Genomic DNA, 23384 nt, shown 5'->3' with positions numbered 1-23384 from the left:
ATTAGGAGATTCCTCTCAAATTTTGTGTTGAAAAAAAACTTTTTTCTAATAGATAATTTGAAGCAGAACAGGATTGCATTTAGTTGGCACAAGTTGGAAGGAGTCATTGTCACCTTTTAACAACAAAGATATAGATTGAATTCTGTTTAAAAAGCCAAAGAGTATATGGAATACAAGAATGGATTGGAACAAACTTCAGGGGATATTTCTGACATGGAATCGCAATATAATGCAACAGATAGAGGGCAATAAAATAGGTGCTACATCTAAGGACTGTTTGCTTGCATATGAATTATAAATCTTTAATATATTAAAAGGAAGAAATATTCTTCAAAAAAGAAAAAATATTTTTGTTACTTGAGAAAACTGAATATATATAAATGATACAATTTATCTGCAAAACCCACACATATGTACAAAGATGTGAAGTATTTGACTTATAAGACTTAGGGTGAAGAATTTATATCTACAAGCTTGAAAAAGTCTAATGCAATAGTTTTGTATATTAACCCACAGTTAAAACCAAAATTGTTATTAATAGACAAACATAAAAGATAAGTGGCAGTTTGAAATCAAAATGCAAGGAATTAAAACTGTAATTGTTGTTCTTTAAATACCAAATGATTACAAAGGGAGGTCTTTTTAATCATTTGATGGCCCAAATGATAATGTTTTCATATGAGAATTGGATTATGATGGGAGATTGGAATAAAGTAGTCTCCTTATAATTTGATAGAACCTCAGAAAAGAAAATTAAACTTAATCAAGAATCTTTTTTGGATGAGATATGGAGCTGTGTACAAACCATCATATTATTGCTAATATGTATAAACTTTTCTTGAAAATGGAAAAAAATGAACAAACTAAAGACTATATGATAAGATGAGCAAAATGTTTTGATATAATATGCTGTTGGATCAATGGGAGAATATGTAGAAGAAAGAGCTATAATTTACACTGAATTATAATCTTAAAAATAAATTTTATAAAATGATGAATCATTGATATTTTATACCAGATAAACTGGCAAAAATCTATAAATGGATTTCAAATATTTGTTGGAAATGCAATTAACCTGAAGATACATTTTTAAAATTTTGGTGGATGTGTAAGAAAGCCATAAAATATTGAGATCAAATATGTATTTTGAAACAGAAGATTCTAAGGATAAATGTACAACTGAAACCAGAGGTTTAGTTTTAGGGATAGTGGATATACAAATTGAAAGATCCTATGGAAATATGTTTTTATATATGAAAACAGCTATAAAACATTTATATGCACAAAAGTGCATGAATACTATAATGAATAGCATTAGCTGATCTTTAGCATAAGTTCCACCCCACTGCTAACCTTGGGCTGATCTGAAAATAGTTGGTTACCAGAAATTGTTATTGTTACAAAAAGTTAAAAGGGACCTGAGCCTAGATCGAAAAAAATAATTTGAGAAAATGTCTAAGAAAAGCTCCTCCATGGTTCCCATGTAAATAAAGGGAGGAAGAACACAGTAGATTCAAACTTGCAGAATGTGCAAGATTTTGTTATTATAGCTATTAGAGTAAAAGTACACACATGTACAAAGATTACTTATCTTAAGGTAGAGAAGTCAGTAGGGATAAACTATTTTGCTTCTGATGTATGAAGTAAAGCATCTACAAGTTAGATCAGGCTGGATAGGTTAATGCTGCTTTTACTCTAATACCTAACACATAACAAATATCTGTTACTGAAAATGAGAAAAAAATTAGAGAAAGAACACCTTTCTTTATACAATTTATATCACGAACCATTTCACAGTGAAGACCTTGGGTGGCTAATAGTTTAAAAAAGAGCAACCACAAAATAAAATACATATGTGTAGTAGGGGTAGGATGAGCTGAAGAGACAGTACAGGGAGATGCCTAGGGGAGGAGTCAGAAGAGGGCAAGGAGGAGTTGAGTCTGCTGAGGCCTAGGTTGGGGAAGATAAGCCTGGGAGAGGAGACAATAGGTGAGAATGAGAGAGGCTTTTAGGAGGTAAGCCTGAGAGAGAAGGGAATAGGATATGGGAGGCTTCTGTGGGGCAAGCCTGAGGGGGGAGAGAGAGAGAGAGAGAGAGAGAGAGAGAGAGAGAGAGAGAGAGAGAGAGAGAGAGAGAGAGAGAGAGAGAGAGAGAAGAACAAGAAGAACTGACCAGCCACCTGAATACTTTCCCTGTACGTGACCTGCCTGCTAAGAGAGACTGACCATCACCCCATCACATGACCTGTCTGCTGAGAGAGACTGACCATCATCTCAGCCAAGCAGAGGTGACTAAGTGAGGGACCACTATGGACCGGCAGCCAGCTGAAGAGGGGCAGAAGAACCTGGGCTACAGCAGCCCTTTTGGGTGTAGCACTACATAAGTATCAGTCAATGTAAAAATAACAACAACAGTTGAACCATGATTGACATAATCATCTCATGGGCTCTAAATGACAATCTGGCCTCCATATCTAGAAATACAGTCATGCCTTCTGAACCTTGTGAAAGGCTGGCTGGGACAAGGTCAATCTAATGTCTGGTAGGAATGAGCTGTCAAAAACCAGATGCCATGGCAGAGACGTTTGCAAAATTAGATAAAAACTCTATTTGGATAATATTTTTTAAAAAAGTAAATAGGTTTTAAATTCTGGGGAACTTCAGAAAAATATAATTAGGTTCAGAAGTTCAATAACTTTAAGCTGACAACATATTCTTGCCGAGATGTTTGATAGTTCATCACAATTATGTTAATTGGCTAATTTTATGTATTTTATTTTTTGGTCTCTTTTCTTTCTTATAATTTACTGAGCACCACTTTTTGCTCAGTAAAATAACCTTATAATCACCACTTTTTGCTCAGTAAAATAACCTTATAATCACCACTTTTTGCTCAGTAAAATAACTCTAGAGCTTACAATTGGACAAAATATTCTTTTATTGCCTAACAGTTTCTCTTTCACTCTGTTGTTCATAGACCAGGGGTGTCAAACCTGCAACATCACATGATGTGTTGTGACGTATCATGACTTTTTTGCCATTGCCGACAATGGGGTGGGCGCAGTTTCACTATGATGTATCCGGCCCATGGGCTGGCAGTTGAAACCTCTGATATAGCCAAAATTAGTTCTTTTACTATTCTTGACTTCTAATCTTAACTTGACACAAGTAATTTGAGAGATTTACTTGCTTATGCAATTTGCAAACATTAAGAACTAGATTATCCGTATTATCACTGTAAATACATTATATAGTCCCAAATCATAGGGCTTCCTTTATTTACTAAAATGATGCTATAGTGGCATACTTTTCAGAACAGAACCAGTAAGCAGCAGAATTTCATATCTTCCAAGAAACGGTGGCGCTACTGTGAACAGGTCAAAAAGAGCAGTTATTTCAAGTTCAGCACACTGTCAATAAAGTTTCCCCCGGGGATAAATCTCACAGATGAAAAAATATTATACAAATGAATTATTTTGTTTAGATGCCTAAGAAATGATCTTAATAGTTCAAAAATACCATTACTAAAGTGAAAGATGCTAATCAATAGAAATCAAACATAGTGAACAACTATTTGGTTTCATTTTTAAAAGAGTATGTATATTATACCTAATACACACTGCCCAGCACAGCTTTCATTAAACCACAAAGGGAATCAGATCAATGATGGCTTATAATGCACAATGAGTGGCATTCTATGATGAAGCAATTTTGGGATCTATTTATTAATAAACTTCTATTCCATCCCATATACAATTCTTTTTTTTCTACTTCTTTAGAGGAAATTTGATACCATTAACTGATTTGTCTAGCTAGAAAAACTTAACTCTTGTACTTCTGACCAGTAGAAAAATATTTTTGACAACCTAGTTTGGGGGGGGGGGAACAAATATCTTAAGAAATTCTTATTTGCAAAATGTTTCAGTAAATCTTGGATAAATATTGATCTCTAATACAATCTGGAGTTCTAGCAAGGTACATGAAATATTCTCTATTACAAATAGAGAAATCTTCTCTCGGCTGCTTTTTTAATATTTTATTTTATTCTAAGAAATGGAAAAAACTAAGGTTTTCCATTTCCAGACTAAATTCCAATTTAAATTAAGAATGTATATAGTGTATTCATAGAAAACAATATTACAAATAAAAAATTACAAGCAATGTGGCTATTTAGAATCTTGTTTTTTTGCTGATAAAATAAATGAAAATACAATTAAGTGATGAGAATTTTTTTTTTAAAAAAAAATAAAAGATCCTGGATTGAATTCCCACCTCTTTCTCCATTTGTCTGAAAATCTATTATTCAAACTGACATTATTGTATTAGATTGCTATAGATCTGACTATATTCTAAATCTATATTCTAAACCATTAAAACTAGCCATGGAATAGGATGATAATAGTGCTGCATTTTGGACAACAGTCATGTACATTTTTTGACTTGCCATTTTGAAGTGATCTTTACAATTTTGGACCAACATTATACAATTCCAGAAGTTGAGAATCAAATAGCCTTTATAGTTATCTGGATTTTATCATTTTAACTGTAGTTGCTAAGCAACTACAACTGTATTTCAAACAGTTCACCCATTTTTGTTATAGATGGTTAAAAAAATGATGATAAACAAAAATAGTGAAAGCCAACTGTGTTTTCAGAAAAAGGAGATGTAGTATAAACATGTTATAGTACACCTATAGCACCTTCCAACATAATTGGCTTTTTAGGATTAAAAAAAAGTATGAATATACAAAATTTTCCTATTCTGTAAGATGGTCTGATAATGTGGTACTTTTATTAGTACTGATATTGTTACACAAAACAACATGTACAAAATCATATAGCAAATTTTCCATTTGCACATTTCATCTTCTTAAATGTTTTTTATATGCATCACAGAGATAATCAGAATACAGGTAATCCTCAACATACAACAATTAATTTAGTGACTGCTTGATATTACAATTGAAAAAAGCAACTTAGGAATATTTTTCACACTTACAACCATGTCAGCCTCCCCATACCCATCGTCATGTGATCAAATTCAGATGTTTGGCAATTGACTAATATTTAAGACGGTTATAGTGTATTGGGATCACGTGATCACCTTCTCACAAGCCAAATCAATGGGGAAGTCAGATGCACTTAACCATCATCTTACTAACTTATTAACTGCAGTGATTTACTTAGCAACTTTGGCAAAAAAAGGTAGTAAAAATCACTTAGCAAATATCTCTTTGAACTCAATTCTGATCATAAGTCAAGGATTACTTGTAGTGAATTACATTAGAAGCTTACCCCAATGTTTGTTACTTCAGTCCAAGCCATACTGCTGACTAAAATCTGAGGAGGATACTTTTGGCTGAAATACATGCTATGCTGATTAACATAGCAAGTGAGGATATGAAAGCTTTTTAATAAAAGCACTTTGCATACTGCAAGCTTTTAAATTAATCTGGGACAGAACAATGGTGTAGATGCTAATGATACAGAACAGTTCATTAATTTCTAGCTTGTCTGCAGAAAACAGCTTGTTGAAAGTTAGCCAATGAAACTTTTATAGCACCCACTTGTAGATTTTTAAAGGGCAACATTGGAAATATGAATACAATGGAAATGGATTGTTTATATTTGCATATGCCCTAAAATGTAAGCCCTGTAAACTAACTACATTTGTAATACTTTTGTAATACAGAGCAGAATTATTATGAATGATGTCAAAACTGGTTGAAATAACCTAAACCCAAACCACTGATATAGACTGATACCTGTTGATAAAAGAATCCTGGGGAAATGCTCACACAGTTTCTTGCAGATGTATTAAGAGCAAATGCCTTTTTTATTTTGAAAGGTATCACTAGATTATGCTGAACATTATGCCTGAACTCCACAGCTAGTAATAAAAAAGGATCATAAACCTCCCTTGGAGTTTTGATTATTTTAAGACATTGGGATTTATTTCACAGCTTTTATTGGACAGCAAGTCTCAGTCTAGCTTGCTGATTATATTTATTTTTATTTAAGTCTACATAAGTAGAAGTAGTGTATACCTTTTTTTAATGAAAATTATCAGCACTTTTGATCAGTGACGTCATCAAAGTAAACAAACCCACGTGCTGATTACGTCAACAGGGCACAGCCCTAAAAGGAAGTGACGTGCTCAGCCCCCACCCTCCGGATGTGACGTTTTGGCCTAATCCCATCAAGATTGGCAGTCAATCCTCTGGGTACATGATTAGGTTAACCCTAGACTAATTCTATGGACATTCAAAACCAAAAAGAGCTAAGTAAAGTGAATAATTAGCAGAGGCCTGTGTTTTTGGGGAACAAGCCCTACTTTGGGGAGCTGTTAACCCTAGACTATTTCTATGGACATTCAAAACCCAAAAGAGCTAAGTGAATAATTAGCAGAGGCCTGTGTTTTTGGGAAACAAGCCCTACTTTGGGGAGCTGTGAAATAAAAAATAAAAAAGGCTTTTTATTTCTAATCATTCTAGCCTAACGATGCTTTTAATTTTTGTGGAGTTTTAAAAATCAGTGCCTCAAAAGCTGGGGAAAAAGAAGCCCCTGAAAGGCAGCCAGAGCCTGCATTTAACCCCTTTTTTCTAAAAGATATTTTTTTCTAAAAGGTATTTATGTCTAGGTGGTTTTAAAAGCATTTCCTCGAATGCAGGGGGAAAAACAAACAAACACAGCCCCTTTTAAAACCCACAGCTGGTTTTTACCTTTGTAAAAAATCTAAACACACATATTTTGCCATTTGTACCCCGAATAAAATTTATTCTGCCCGCCTTCCCACTATAGCAAAAGACAAGGAATATTAACAGGAATTAAAATGCTCACAAGAGGCAAGCAGCCAACCAGGCTCACAAGAGGCAAGCAGCAAGCAGCCATGCCTGTCTGTCTGCTAGTAAAAAAAAAAGAAGGGGTAGGCCTTGTTTGGGATGTGCCCGGGCATGTCATGCTCCCCATGATCTGGGCATGCACTATGCTCAAGGGCGTGTCATTGCAAGGGGCAGGGGAGTTTGCTCCCCCTGATCTGGGCATGCGCAATGCTCAAGGGCGTGTCATTGCAAGGGGCAGGGGAGTTTGTGCGGGCAGGGACATGCCCGGGCATGTCATGCTCCCCGTGATCTGGGCATGCGCAATGCTCAAGGGCGTGTCATTGCAAGGGGCAGGGGAGTTTGTGTGGGCAGGCCTGAACAGCTAGCGATTTAACCCCAGCAGTCTTTTGAAGATGGCAGCCTCTGATGGAGATTTGTTTGATGTAAATTTGACCCCCAAACCACCCAAGCGTGGGCGCAGAATAAGAAAAGGACCTGAGTTATACAGTTTCATTGAAGAGAACAAACTTATAAAACCTTGTTATTGCAGATTCTGCAAAACATCAAATGGTAAGTAAATATATATATATATATATATATAAAATTAAGAAAACATTATTTTGATTGGTTGAAACAGCTAGCCTAAATCTACCTTATTTCATGCTTTAGAAACGGCGGAGTCTCAAAATGCCAGCATGCACCAGATTCTGAAAGCGTGTATTATTAAAATATTACACCACTGTTTAATGGGGTGTCTACAATCAGATGAAGACCACGTGGATGGTACCAGTGAAACAGAACATATTAAAAGCTTATGCTTTAGACTTTCTATGCCTCATGTTCTCTGGATCATCATCAGTATTTCTGACAAAATGAATAACTTATATTTCACCCAGGGTTCCCTTGATGAGGTCAAGACATTCATACAGCGCATCGAAAAGAGCAGTAAACCACTGTCATTAATGTCAAAGATTGAATCTGAATTGCCATTGTCTCTGAAGAGGCTCATATGCCAAAATGTAACAGAAATTAATTACAAGAATCTCTTAATGCTATGAAATTTATAATAAAATGGGTTTTACAAATCACATGAAATATGTATTATGTTTTTCTTTTGCTGACCCCTGTTTAACTTTGGCAGATGTTAAACACAATTTAATCAAAACTCAAGGGGTATTATTCAATTGGGTTTTCCTGATGAGGCGGGGCTGGCCAGATTTGCAAAAGTTGTGAAAAACACACCTCCTCTGATGTGATTAAGTTGTGACATCACCAGCGTATACAAAAGCAGGGTCCATACTGGTCTAGTCACATTTGCTGGTTTCTGGCATATCTGTACCTCTGGAGCCATTTGATCTGCTAAGAAGACCCTTTTCAGAATGGAAGCCACTATTGTAAGTAGTTTTATGGCTAATTTTTGAAACACTTAGATGCAAAATGGAGTTTTAGAATATTCTTGTCTGCTTGCTTGTTTGACTGATTGATTGTTTTATTTCACTAGAATGAATTGACAGACTCAGAATGCTTGAGGGCTTATGAAGGTATTTGTCTTTCATACTTTCACACATTTAGATTCTGGTAAACATTTCTGCAACAAATCTGACCATAGGATTTCTCTTTTCCTTCAGAATGGGAGGATGACCAGTTATTCACTGATGTTGCTATTACTGTAGAGAACCAATTGACAGACTCAGAATGTTTGAGGGCGTATGAAGGTATTTGTCTTTCATATTTTCATAACATTTTAGATTCTGGTAAACATTTCTGCAACAATTCTGAACATTGGGGGCTTTTTTTCCTTCAGAATGGGTGGATGACCAGCCATATGTAGACCTTACATTACCCCAGGAGCCCCAAGAGGCCCAGCCATGCACAAGCTACACAACACGAATGCTGTTAGGAGGTATAATATCTAGCATTTTATCCAACTACAAAATCATTAGTATTATTTTTTTTAGAAACTAAAGGGAGGGAGCGTTATTACATTATTAGGAATGTTGGTGATAGCCTTTTGTTTGTTTGTTTAACCAGAGCCGGCCTGCAAAAAAGCAAAAATGCATGGAGGTGGACTTCCCGCATCCCCAGCAGACAGTCATAAATGTGATTCCATGCCAGCATCTCAACCAGAAGGGGAGATATGTCATTCTACACCACAGCTACAAGCCCCTAACTCTGCAAACTCTCAGAATATGAACAATGTTTATTTGGATATGGTACAGGAATGGGAGAAGCCTATCAGGAATTTCAGGGCTGTGGAATATTATCAACGCTATAGATTTATTAATCTTGACCAAATCCGGTCTTTTGTAGATGCTATAGAGGCTGTTCATAATGTGATACAGCCTCTTTTGAATAATGTTGCTAGGGACATAGGTCCAAATGATTTTGTTCAACTCCGGCTGGATGCAGAGGGGTTAAATCATCCTCTCTTTTCTCTCAGGAGGAATATCAATGATTTAAATGCTGAGGATTTTCTGACCGGTATTGAAAATCTGCTGCAAAGTAAGGCCGAGATATTGTGGGGGGGTGATTTGCAATTAGTGGTTACCGTCGTGAAGAACAAGGAGGGGGGAGGTCTTAGGAAGTTAAGCACTGTGCTGCTCACCAGAGTGCTGGAGAAAAAAAGGCAGCACCTAGTAGATTTCAATGTGGGAGGTGAATTTCTATGTTTTGCTAGCTGTTTGCTCTGGCTGATTGGCGGGGATGTTAGAAATCAAGAAATTATTACCAGGGCCAGGGAACTTCACAATAGACTGGGTGTTTCCACAGAAAACAGAATTGACTTTTCTCAGATACACCTCTTTGAAGAAGCTTTAAGGGTCACTATAAAGATCTTGTTTTATATGCAGGACGGTTGGCGGTTTTTTGTCACAGGTAGCCCCCAGCAAGAAAAAATAGTGTTTATATTGTTACACGACAAGCATTATTATGGCATCAAAAATATCAAGGGCTTCCTGGGTGAACGCTATTTCTGTAAATTCTGCCACACAGCCTACCACCACAAATTTAGTCATGGCTGTCAATATATCTGCAGAGCCTGCCTCACCCAAGAATGCCAGCAGGTGGTGGGGGAGAAGGCGCGCTGCTGTAGGTGCAAAGAGTTTTGCCGGTCTAAGGCGTGTCTTGAAAGACACACACAGCTTGCTATGGAGGGAAAAGTAGACTGTAAGAATAAAGAATATTGTGAAACGTGTGGGGCTTACGTCTTTAGCCCCCACAAAAAGTGCAAGGAAACCAAGTGTGGACAGTGCTCTGAGAAGGTTGAAAGCTTGGAAGGGCATTTATGCTTTCTAAATTCGTTGGACCGGCCGCAAATTGGCAAAAGATACATCATTTATGATTTTGAATGCTGTCAAGAGACAGGCATCCATATACCTAATTATGCCTGCGCCAGGGATATGTTGAATGATGAGGATGATAAAGATGTTGTGAGGTGGGATTGTTATGGTGTTAGATGCCTGGAGCAGTTTGTAAAGAATTTTATAAATCATAAGTTTAAAGGATGTACTTTTATCGCTCACAACTCCAAAGGTTATGATGGGTACCTAGTACTGAAGCAGCTGATCCGTGAAAAGGTTAAGGTTCAGCTTATAAATCAAGGGGGGAAACTTTTGTGTATCACCCTGCCAGATTATAAGATCCGGTTTATTGATAGCCTCTCATTTTTGCCCCTTAAATTAAGCAAATTACCCAAAGCTATGGGGTTTCAAGGCAGCAAAGGATATTTCCCCCACTTGTTCAATACAATGGCCAATCAAGACTACGTGGGGCCACTCCCTGAAATCAAGTATTACAGCCCTGAAACCATGATGCCCGGGGAGAGAGAAGAATTCATGAAATGGCACTCTGCTAATACAGGTACCGTGTTTAAACTAAAGAAGGCTCTGGCTTACTATTGCAGACAAGATGTAGATATATTAAGAGAGGCCTGTATTCGATTTAGGGAACAGGTGATGGAAATGACTGAGCGAGAGGGTTTCAGGGGGGTCGGGGGAGATATTGTTGAGGAGATAGCAATTCGAGGCATTGACCCCTTCCAACATATCACACTGGCATCTGTCTGTATGGCCCAGTACCGGTTCATGTATTTGAAGAGCTATACCATTGCATTAGCTCCTTTGGACAATTATCACAAGACACAGAAAAGGTATTCAGCTCCAGCGATTCAATGGTTGTTGCATATAGAGCACACTGAGAATCTCAATATCCAGCATGCTCTGAAGGGGGGTGAAAAGCAAGTAGGCAAATATTTTTTGGATGGTTTTGCTGTCATAAATGGAACTCCCACAGCTTTTGAATTTCACGGGTGTTTTTTTCATGGGTGCCCTGTCTGCTACTCTGAAAAAGACTTCAACAAATTACTTGATTCAACATATGGAGGCCTGCACAACCGTACTAAGATTAAAGAAGAGTACCTCAGGGGCCAGGGGTATGCTGTGCGCTGCATCTGGGAACATGAATGGAGGGCCATGGTGGAGGATGACACCTCTTTGAAGCAGTTTCTAGTTGAGAATAAGCTCCCAACTCCTTTGAATCCTCGAGATGCTTTTTTTGGTGGTAGAACAAATGCTACATGCCTGTACTACAAACCAAAACCCGGTGAACAAATCTTATACTATGATTTCACCAGTTTGTACCCGTTTGTGAATAAGACCAAGGAGTACCCAATTGGCCATCCGCAAATCATCTACCAAAACTTTGGGGACATAAAGCAATATTTTGGGTTGGCCAAAGTCAAAGTGTACCCACCAAGGAATCTCTATTTCCCAATCCTACCCCACAAATCAGGGGGCAAATTAATGTTTAGTTTGTGCGCAACCTGCACAGAAAAACTGCAAACCACCCCCTGTAAACACAGTGATGAGGAAAGAGCTCTGACTGGGACATGGTGTACCATTGAATTGAATGTAGCTTTAGAAAAAGGTTACAGAATTGTTGAAATCTATGAGATCTGGCATTTTGAAAGAACATCAAATGAGCTATTTTCAGGTTATATGAACACGCATCTCAGACAGAAACAGGAGGCCAGTGGTTACCCTGACTGGTGCAAAACAGAACAGGATGAAGAGCAATATATTCAGGATTATGAAAAGATGGAAGGTGTCCGCTTACGACGTGACCACATTGAAGTAAATCCTGCTAAAAGACAGATTGCCAAGCTGTTTTTAAATTCGCTGTGGGGCAAGTTTGGTCAGAGCACCAATCACCTGACCACATCCGTGGTGACAAACCCTGAGGATTTATTCAAATACCTTTTTGTGCCCTATTATGATGTTTCCTCATGTGAGTTTGTGGATACAGAGACAGCCGTTGTGACATGGAAAACAGCCAAGAACCACCCCACCAAATCGACATGCACTAATGTATTTATCGCCAGCTTTACTACTGCTTATGCCCGGCTGGAATTATACAGACTACTGGATGGGCTGGGCGATAGGTGCCTGTACCACGACACCGATTCAGTCATTTTTGTAAGTAGAGAGGGGGCGTGGACACCTCCTTTGGGTGATTATTTAGGACAGCTGACAAGTGAGATTCCACCAAACACTACGATAACAGAGTTTGTTGCGGCTGGTCCCAAAACGTATGCTTATGCTTTGTCCAACGGGGAAACGGTGCTAAAAGTGAAGGGGATCACGCTAAACTGTGGTAATAGCAACAAGGTTAATTTTGACAGCTTGAAAGATTTGGTAGATGATTATTGTGTGTCTGGTGCAGAGAGAAAAAAGGAGATTGGGGTAGAGCAGTTGGGGATTGTTAGGGTTAAGAAAAATTGGACCCTAGAAACGCGGGTCCTCCGAAAAACTCTAAAAGTAGTGTATAATAAAAGGTTATTAAAGAGTGAGGATTACTGTACGCTGCCTTACGGTTATTAAGGATGGCGGAAAACATTGCACAATTTGTACACCCTTTCTCCTGTATTATAAGCGGCCCGTCCAATTCTGGCAAATCTTTTTTTATCAAACAAATGTTAGAACATGGTGATGTTGTGTTGTCTCAAATGCCTCAAAATATTGTATGGTTTTATAGTTGTTGGCAACCTCTGTACAAAGAACTGCTTAATAAAATTCCTTATATTAAGTTTATGGAGGGGCTTCCGTCTTCTTTTGAAGATGATGATTTGTTTCCGCCAAAACAAATCACTCTAGCTGTGATAGATGATCTCATGGCATCGGCCGGTGACAGCGATCAAATAGAGAAGGCTTTTACACAGTACGTCCATCACAGAAACCTTAGCATTATTCTCATACTACAAAACCTGTTCTTTCAAGGTAAGAAAATGAGAACAATAGCTCTGAATTCCAAATATTTGGTTTTGTTCAGCAGCCCCCGTGATCAGATGCAAATTGTCACACTGGCCAGACAAATGTATCCCACTAACACAAAGTATTTTTTAGAAGTATTCCAAGATGCCACTCGCAAACCACATGGGTACCTTTTGGTAGATTTGGCAGCCACCACTCCAGAATCCTACAGGTTGAGAACAGGCCTCTTCCCGCCTGATTGGCCTACTGTTTACACAATGAAAAAGAAGTGTAAAAAGCAGTAGCTCAGTTACCCTAGCGCTAGTTCATTTAAGATGTCAGAGAGGGTACGTAGAAATTGGGGGCTTTTAAAAATCTTAGTAAAGGCTGGACCAAGACAGAGAAAAGCCATCTTATGCAATGCTAACAATGACCTGGTGGGGGCAATAGCAGAAATAGCTCTGAACACCCTAAAAGGAAACCTTCCTCTGAAACCTTCACAATTCCGGTCTCTAAAGAGAAAGAAAGGGGTCATTAAAAAGTTGAGTGATAGAAAGGTCTCACTCAAAAAGAAGAAGAAGATCATACTTCAGTCAGGCGGTTTTATCGGGCCCTTACTAGGGATAGCTATTCCGCTATTGACTAGCCTGTTAGCTGGATAAACCATGGATCATGCCGAAAAAATGTACCTGGTGTCGCGTCATCAGATGGAGCAACTACAGGGTAGGCCCCCTACTATGGGGGCTATAGCCACTAACCGGTTGGATGATGAGATGCGTACCATTCTTCAGAGAGCTGATTTGTCTGAGGATGACAAGATTAAGCTCTACAATTCTACACTGCAGAGGTATCTAAGACTGACCAGGCAAAATGAATCTGAAAAGGACAGACTGAATCTCATTTATCCACCGGAAGAGCCTCGACCACTTCCAACTTTACCAGAACAGTCGCCACAGCCATCTCCGCAGGACACAGCGATGGATGAGATCCTAAGGGGTGTGAGCACCCGTTACAGGAAAAATGCAGAACTTTTACTGAACAAAATGAAGCAGCATCAGGACGTCTCAACCTGGGATGATCGTGGTACCTTTTTATACAAAGGGGTCCCTATTCCTGGTACTAATATTTTAGACTTGGTAAAAGGAGCCTCACAACACCGAGCTCCTACTGAGAAGCGGAAACCTAAAGGCTGGGATGACTTTATGAATGCTATGGCTGAGGTGAATGTTCCAACCTCTGTGTTGGGGTCTACAACTGTTAAAGAGCAAATAGAAAAGTTGAAAGATTCTCTGGTTGTTAAGGATGAAGCTGCTACTAACCCCGTCTCTGTTATGACACCCCCTTTTGAAACTCAGAAGCCTCTGATTACCGGTACCCCCTCTAGCCCTTGGACATTAAATCCTAGAAGTAGGTTCAAGTTTGGTGACTGGCTCAATTTGTAAAATGAATAAAAACACAGTGAAACAAGTAAAAACGTTTAAGTCTTTTTCTTTATTTTACAATAAGGCATGCAAGTCTGCATGCATTGGTGACGGTTACAGGTTCCAAGCCCCCTCCCCACCTTTATAGTTTTTACAAACAGCTTTACCATTTGATCATTTTTAATATCTGCATTGGAGTACATCTTTAAAATATTTTCATAGTCCACTCCTTTAGTCCGGTTCAGTAGAAAAAACGCACAGTGTTGCCCGCAGGTCACAGCGCTGGGGTGTTGCAGTTGACGTTGGTGAAATGTGTATTTCTCAGCTTGCTGCTCTAGAAACATCACTATAGAGCCAGGAAAGTCAGGGCTATCCGGCGGTCTTCCATAAGAATCAAAAAATTCACCATATCCAGGAGATGGGAAGTAGAGGGCCAGCCAGTGTTCACCAGGCAGAGTGTGAGGGTGAGTATTTACAATTAATCCAAAAGGTCTTTTGGAGATATGTCTCTGGGGTAGCAGATCACAAGGGTAGACCCCTAGAAAGGCAGTATTTCCAGAGAACAATTGGAGGAGCTGCAGTGTGTCCATACTCACATATAATCAAAAAGCACATTCCTTGTGTGACTTATTTCAATAAGGTTTTCAAAAATTGCATAGAGAATCATGTTGACGGTGTTGGGGAGGGGTTGTGCAAATCTAATTTCGGCTCTGAGGTTACCATTCTTGATCAAAGAATAGTGCTCAGAGCATCCCTGATCAGGACTCAAGTCAAAACAATACAAGGTATACCCTCGGTTAAACTCTTCCCGGCTGATTATCAGTGGCCTGTCTTTCATGCCTTTGCCTGTGGCTTGCACCATCTGCATGTACTCTCTCACAAAAAGACCGTGTTCATAATCAGGCTGAAGAGGCTTTGCGGGGATCTGCTCGCCATCACAATACAGGGCGCAAAAATTGACATTGCAGTGTTGAAAATTGAATGGGTTTCTTTCATAATCCCCACTAAAAGATGCATTGTCCACAAACCCAATAACTAATTGTTTAGGTAGCTGCCCCAGAAATAGATTTTCCTGATTACACACAAGGCTCCCTGCAGGAATGCTGTAAACCTTCATCCCCACTCGATCAATGGGGTATTTGGCATTGGAGGTGAGCAAAGCTTCTGCATGGCCAAGGCGCACTCCCGGGGCTATTTTTACATGTTTTACAAAGAGAGAAGCTGCCAGGAGTTGCACTTTATAATTCTCATTGCCATCCTTCATCACACAAAATTCATTTCTGCTTCTTGTGAGTTTGACTTTCACATCAACGCCATTAATCAGCAGTCTATCTTGAAAAAACAGATCGCTATGCAGTGGTCCTAGCAAATCCCATTTACGACTACCGGCCGTGTGTCTTGCTCTCGCTTTGAAACCGGAGTTCCCAGCAGCTGTCAGTAGAGTACTCTCCATGAGTTCTGAGTCATCTTTGTAAAAACCCCCAGCTGTAAATTGGGAACCCAGTGCATCACTACCAAAGTTCAGAATCAGTTCAATCATGGCCCGATAAGAATAGCAATGATGGCTCTGTGTAATGAGCCGATCTCCCAAAGTAACATCCAGCTGGTTAAATAGTGATGCTATAGGGTAGTTGGTCAGGCCCACCCTTGCCCCATCATCAATATCCGTCCCATCCGCCTTTACAATCTTGCAACTCACATACAGCAGAGTGTTGTTTAAATCCGTGTAATGCTCACCATGCCCCGTGATAAAAAATTCCAGGGGTGCGTTGGGTGTTAGCGCTGATAAAGGAGGGATCTCGACATAGGTACTGTTTTCAATACTGGTCTGTGTAGGCGCCAGTTGAAAAAGATCCAGTTCTGATTTAACACATTCCTCTGAAGCAGAATGAATAAATGACATATTGTATTAGAATATGTCTTCCTTGTCACAGAGCTTCCTCTTCTGCGCACGTCTCCTCTTGGTATGACGGGCCTTTTTCACAAGTCTTTTCTTTTTAAGCGGAATAGGCGGGCCCGATGCATAATTCTTCCTGGCTATGAACAACCCTGATCCAGCCTGCCCCCTATCAACAACTTGGGATACAAGATTCCCCGCAACATCTCTGACAATGTTTTTGGCAGCAGATTTCACATGCGGCTTAATGATTTCTAATCCACGCCTCAAAAAAGGCATTGCTTTTCGAAAAAGCCCACGGAACAGACCCCCTAACCCTGTCCCGTACATAATGGGGGCTCCTCGGAAGCCTGGAAGGCCTCCACCGGCTTGTGCCCTGTAGTAAGCCACATAGTCTTGAGGGTTTCCGTGCTCCTTGATTACAACCATCCTTCACTTTTCCGAGGCCTAAAATGAAGCTTGACAATCACCTTCCCGTTATAAAAACGCACGTTTTTGTCCTGGTCGGTTTTGATTTCTATAGTAACGGTATCGATGTGATGTTTGCTGACCGGTACATAATGTGGACGGTCATAGGTTATTGTGATGAAATCGTTGTCTTGCCCTTGCACAGGCACACAGCGCAGTAATGGCACATAGTAGTCACCCACTATCTGGAGCTCTACAATGTCTGTGTAAACATATAAGGTGTTGAATCCAGGAAACGTACTTAACAGATGTCCAAGTTCTCCGCTAACTAGAATGGTATGCGGTTCATCACCTTTAAGGTTAATTTTTCGACCCACTGCATCATACTGTAGGGTTGTCTTAGGGCCGTCCTTGGCACTTGATATAAGCTTGTTCATATTTTCTAACAGTTGTCGGATGCTAGTATAGTATCCGCTTCTCAAAGAAAAATGCCATCTCTTTCTCTCATTAGCAATTTCAAAATATCCAGGAGAAGTTAATGTGTGCCAACTATGCGGATACTGTATCTCTGCTAGCCCTACTTCCCATGACCCTGGAAGATCCAATGATCTTGCTAATTGTATAGTGAAATTAGAATTTCTGTTTTGGGGGAAAATTGCTGCTGACGCATTGCTGGGAAGGGTGATGTAAAACTCTGCCATATCAAAGATGTTGTACTTCAGTCTCCTTAACCCAACTGTTGAACTTCTCTGGCCATCCAGTCCATTTGACTAGAAATTCTCTGTGTCTCCCCCGCCCTCTTTTTTGGATAATTTTCTCTATTCTGTATATGCGCTGTTGGTCAGCAGGAACCTTTTGGAGCTCCTCAAAGTAAAAAGCCCCCTTTACAGGGTCACCAGTGTAATCATTTAATCTATACACCGCTCTTTCCCCCCTTGTCTGCAGTTCTTTGACGATGAATATCTCATCCGTATAGGTTTGCTGATAGCCCTTTTCAAACTTACCCTTCAGTCTGGATACCCTGACATGATCCCCCATCTTAAGACATTTTTCCTTTCTTTTTCTTTTTAAAGTTGCCCCATAAAGCCTCATCCACACACCCCTTTCGTTAGACAAATTTACGGTGTTAGGAGCAGTACCGATGCTACGATGGTAAGAGCTATTGTACCCCTGAATAGTATCTGCTAAAATGTCCACATACCGGTGGGTATTTCTAGCTGTGAAATATCTCCAGAGTTTGTTTTTTAGGGTTCTATTAAACCTCTCTATAACGGCTGCTTTAGTTTCGCTATGAGTGACAAAATGATGAATGCCGTAACGTGCTAAAAGTTTCTTCAGTGGAATATTCAAGAACTCTTTACCTGCATCTGTCTGTAATTTTCGGGGTGCACGTCCTGTTTGAAAGATATTCTGGAAAGCGGATGTAACTTCCCTCCCTGTTTTATCAGATAAAGGGGAGGCCCAGGCATATTTAGATAACACATCGATAACTGCTAAGATGTACTTTTTTCCATGATTCTCTTTAGAAAATTTGGAGACATCTATGAGGTCAGCCTGCCATTGATGATCTAAGCCAGACACTACTGTTTTATTTCTAGGAAAATTAATTCTTGCAGGCTTATGAAGCGTATAAGCGTCTTCCCCTGACAGCCACGTCTTGACTTGCTTCATGGTCAGGTTTTTATCATGTTTTCTAGCTTCCTGAAAAAGGGCATTCACACCTCCATAACTCCCTACACACCCCGGAGTATAATAAATACGACTTAAAAGCTTTTCATGCATCGTTATACTGAAAGACCACTGACAAATGTTCAAGTGTTGACATTAACGCAGTCTTTTATTGGTTATACAGAATTCAGAGGGCGCACAGCACCGCCATCAGAAAAATATCCCTCATCACCACTATCAGAATCAGAAGATAAAGGCCTATAACACGCTATTTTATAATACTCTGGCCCGCCTGTGCCCCATAAATCACGTCCGTAGTCACAAGCAAACCAGTCTTTACACAAATTGCAGCTCTTTAACTCACAAGGTAGATAGTGTGGTCTCTGGGATAACTCATAATCCCTGTTACAGTCTAGATCAGAAAAATCTGCAGAAGCTTTCTGACCACGGCGATTATCACAGGAATCTAAAAGCGGGGTGTCTTGAAGTGTTTGCTGTCTAGGTATTACTAATTCAGAGTCTGCAAAATATAAAGCACATTCTGTTAGCAGTGTATCCGCTCCAGCATCATTTACATTATCATAAATAAAAACATATTTACTTACCATTGCTGGGAGATAATGTAGTATCATTCACCATTTCACAGGCTGTCCGGTAAGTACTCTGCATCTCATCGTTAAAGTTACAACACACCATGCTACAGCCATGTAACACAGGTCTGAATAAAAAATTTTCTTTATCATAACCCCTGCAACAGATTTTGTTGCATTCTGTTGGCTGGGGCCTTGTATCAGAGTGTCCGAAGCTATCTTTTGCTGTTGGTGTAAAAACACCTTTGGAATCAGAGGCTGCCATCTTCAAAAGACTGCTGGGACTAAATCGCTAGCTGTTCAGGCCTGCCCACACAAACTCACCTGCCCCTTGCAATGACACGCCCTTGAGCATTGCGCATGCCCAGATCACGGGGAGAATGACATGCCCAGGCATGTCCCTGCTCACACAAACTCCCCTGCCCCTTGCTATGACACGCCCTTGAGCATTGCGCATGCCCAGATCACGGGGAGCATGACATGCCCAGGCATGTCCCTGCTCACACAGACTCCGCTGCCCCTTGCAATGACACGCCCTTGAGCATTGCGCATGCCCAGATCACGGGGAGCATGACATGCCCGGGCACATCCCAAACAAGGCCTACCCCTTCTTTTTTTTTACTAGCAGACAGACAGGCATGGCTGCTTGCTGCTTGCCTCTTGTGAGCCTGGTTGGCTGCTTGCCTCTTGTGAGCATTTTAATTCCTGTTAATATTCCTTGTCTTTTGCTATAGTGGGAAGGCGGGCAGAATAAATTTTATTCGGGGTACAAATGGCAAAATATGTGTGTTTAGATTTTTTACAAAGGTAAAAACCAGCTGTGGGTTTTAAAAGGGGCTGTGTTTGTTTGTTTTTCCCCCTGCATTCGAGGAAATGCTTTTAAAACCACCTAGACATAAATACCTTTTAGAAAAAAATATCTTTTAGAAAAAAGGGGTTAAATGCAGGCTCTGGCTGCCTTTCAGGGGCTTCTTTTTCCCCAGCTTTTGAGGCACTGATTTTTAAAACTCCACAAAAATTAAAAGCATCGTTAGGCTAGAATGATTAGAAATAAAAAGCCTTTTTTTATTTTTTATTTCACAGCTCCCCAAAGTAGGGCTTGTTTCCCAAAAACACAGGCCTCTGCTAATTATTCACTTAGCTCTTTTGGGTTTTGAATGTCCATAGAAATAGTCTAGGGTTAACAGCTCCCCAAAGTAGGGCTTGTTCCCCAAAAACACAGGCCTCTGCTAATTATTCACTTTACTTAGCTCTTTTTGGTTTTGAATGTCCATAGAATTAGTCTAGGGTTAACCTAATCATGTACCCAGAGGATTGACTGCCAATCTTGATGGGATTAGGCCAAAACGTCACATCCGGAGGGTGGGGGCTGAGCACGTCACTTCCTTTTAGGGCTGTGCCCTGTTGACGTAATCAGCACGTGGGTTTGTTTACTTTGATGACGTCACTGATCAAAAGTGCTGATAATTTTCATTAAAAAAAGGTATACACTACTTCTACTTACATATCTATATATTTATTTCATGCCTAGAGTAGAACATGTACGTAGGATTAACCATGAAGTATCATACACATATAGGTTTCGTATTCATTTAAAACAACTATTAAAAACAAGGAAAGTAAAAGCTACATTTCAATTAAAATGTGACAAACACTAGGAAAAAACTAGCCAACTTTTACCAAATCGAAAGAGCTAGCCTTAAAACAGTACCATCATCCCTACCACCAAAGTGATTACCAATATCATCTATACAGAAAAATCTATATTGCTTGGGAAAGAGAAAGACTAATCTTTCATGTCAGAAAAATTCTATTTCCAGTAAAAGGTGATCAATCTATGGTTCCTAAAAATAAATCTGAAAGTTTAGTCGAGAAGCACTCTCAAAGTGCTCTCAAAATCTCAAAGATTTTCAATATAACCCAACATAAGCAGACTTTGGCTAATAGACCAAGAAATTCCTAGAAAATGTGAACAATCATAATGTATTCCAGAAAAGGTCACAACATAGTACAAGAAGAGCTCATGGTAATTCAGTATGTGTAAAGGTTATTGAAACATTTTAGTCTACTAGGGAATCTTTTTTCTTTTAATACACCATTTTAGGATACTTAGAGAGAACTGTGAAAAATAACCAATAATAGTGACTTCTAAAACTAAAAAGGGTATATAATAAATACCTTTTGCAAAGAAAGAAAGTGTTTGAAAGTTCAAATGTAATGTAGCAATAAACGAATTATAATAGTAGAAAAGGCAAAGAAAAACAAAGACAGCTGAAATTATGCCACCTGAGGACATGGACAAATTGAATATATTCAGATGAATAAAACAACTTGTTTAAACAAGGTCAATCACTTGAAGTGCATTAATCTTTACTAATAACCTGGTTCATATAAATATGTATAGGGAGAAATATAGTAAGACTCAACTTGAGTCTGTATAGTTGTGAGAGTTTGGACCCTCAGGTCGTGGAAATGTTTAGTGTAACTTCTGTGTGACAGCTTATACCAGGTCATCTTGGATAAAAAAAAAACTGGAGTCATTTATATAAAAGATAAAGGCCTGGGAAAGTGGGAAAGAAGAGGACATCACTCTTACCTTCCTGTTTAATTACCTGCCCATCACGTGAGAGGACAGCTACACCTCTGGAAATTCAGTAGAACAGGAGGAAGACTTAGCTGAAAGGTAGCCCTGGAAAAGTGTGAGGGAGTTGGAAAGCGGAAATCACAGGAAGGGATTTAGCACATCTGTATTTATGTGTTTATGAAAGACAACTTGCTACAGCTAAGAACCAGATTTGGCCCCGTAAGACACACAGGTTTATCTGAGATACATGACAATGGTGACATGAAGTTTCATATATTGCTAAAGAGTTGGTTGTTGTCACAGGCCTTGAGTCAGAAAGCTTTGACCTTTGTTTCTGCTACCTGGTCTTTTTGGTTCTGCTTTCTTGTCAGTGATCTTCTTTTCTTGATATATTTTGTTCCCTTTTCATTTTTTAGTTATAAGTTGCTCAGAATCAATATGTATTTGAACAGCCTCGAAACAAGCTGACTGACTGACTGATTAAATGAATAAAGCTCTTATGTTGGAGCATCCATAGACTTTATTTTAGGCAGTACTCAATACTGAAAAGCATGAAAAGCTTTGTCTATTTACTAAAGGTGATAATGAAAATGAAAATGCTTTAGCTCTGAAGACAATCTAAGGCTTTTAATTGCATTACATGAGTAGTGCCTATAAAGAAAAGTTAAAAATTAAATTAAAAATGGTCATAAGATATAAGGGGAATTCAATCAAATAATGATGCCTATGGAGAATATTTTTTTAAAAAAAAGCTCCTCACCAGTGGCACAATTTGCCCCACAGTAAATTAACTCAAACATAAAGTTCCTGCTATTCTTTTCTGGTACAAATGTAGTGTTGTCAATGAACACCATTCTATGGTTTAGCAATTTCTAAGACATAGCAAACTCTCTCATTAATTAACTCTTTGGCTTCCAGCATATATCAATCTAAATACTTACTCGCTATTCATTATCTTGCAAATCTATAAATTAGCCATGTAAAAAAGACAGGAAAAAAGAGAGAAAATGGTTACTGGACAGGTCTGTTGCCCATATTTGCTGACAGGAAAAAGTTAAAGAAAATCTAATTTTATTATAGTTACTGACAATATTTTAATCAATTTAGTACTTCCTTCACATACCATAATCAACTTAGTCCTTCTATAGTTGACAAAAACACTCTAGTCTAAAACAAGAATTTAACGCCATCATTAAAGTTCACACTAACCAACTGCATACTCTTGGAGTTCAATATGCTATGCCACACACAATTTCTGAAAAAGAAATGCAAATTATATGTTTGTACACATTGTATATGGATAATGAAGCAAAAATTTCATACGTGGTATGGTAGAAGAAAAGCCATGTTAGTCTCTGGAGGTAGTAACTTTTTGGACAAAGTTCATTTAAAAGCATAAGCTTTCATAAGCTACAATTTACTTCATCTAATACTGAGTGACATACTGATTCAGGTTTTAAACTGGGGTAAGACAAGATGGAGGCAGGCTGATTATAAAGGTGGAAGTTGCATGTGAAACAGATTACAAGCATCTCATCAATTCACAATTGTAATGTGTTAGAAATGTACTATATTTCTTGAGACATTCTGAGATTGCCTGAAAATCTTTAATTCAGCAATTTTACTTTTTCCAAAACAGTGACTTTAAGATCTTTCATAGACTGCCTTATATTGTCCTTGTTTTGAAGTCTGATCTCAAATTTGGACTCAAAATTTGTAGCAAAAGTAAAGATGGTATGAATAAGGACTTT

General features: G+C 38.9%; 1 protein-coding gene across 4 annotated transcripts in view; it reads right to left on the bottom strand.

Moving 5' to 3' along the window:
• Positions 1-23384, bottom strand: part of RBMS3 (RNA binding motif single stranded interacting protein 3) — a 591790-nt gene that overhangs the window by 34269 nt on the left and 534137 nt on the right. The window lies entirely within an intron of this gene.

Source organism: Crotalus tigris, unplaced genomic scaffold (genome assembly GCF_016545835.1).
Source record: "Crotalus tigris isolate CLP2741 ecotype Arizona unplaced genomic scaffold, ASM1654583v1 scf7180000017871.4482833, whole genome shotgun sequence".
Classification (NCBI taxonomy): Eukaryota; Metazoa; Chordata; class Lepidosauria; order Squamata; family Viperidae; genus Crotalus; species Crotalus tigris.
This window is presented reverse-complemented; position numbering and strand designations above follow the sequence as displayed.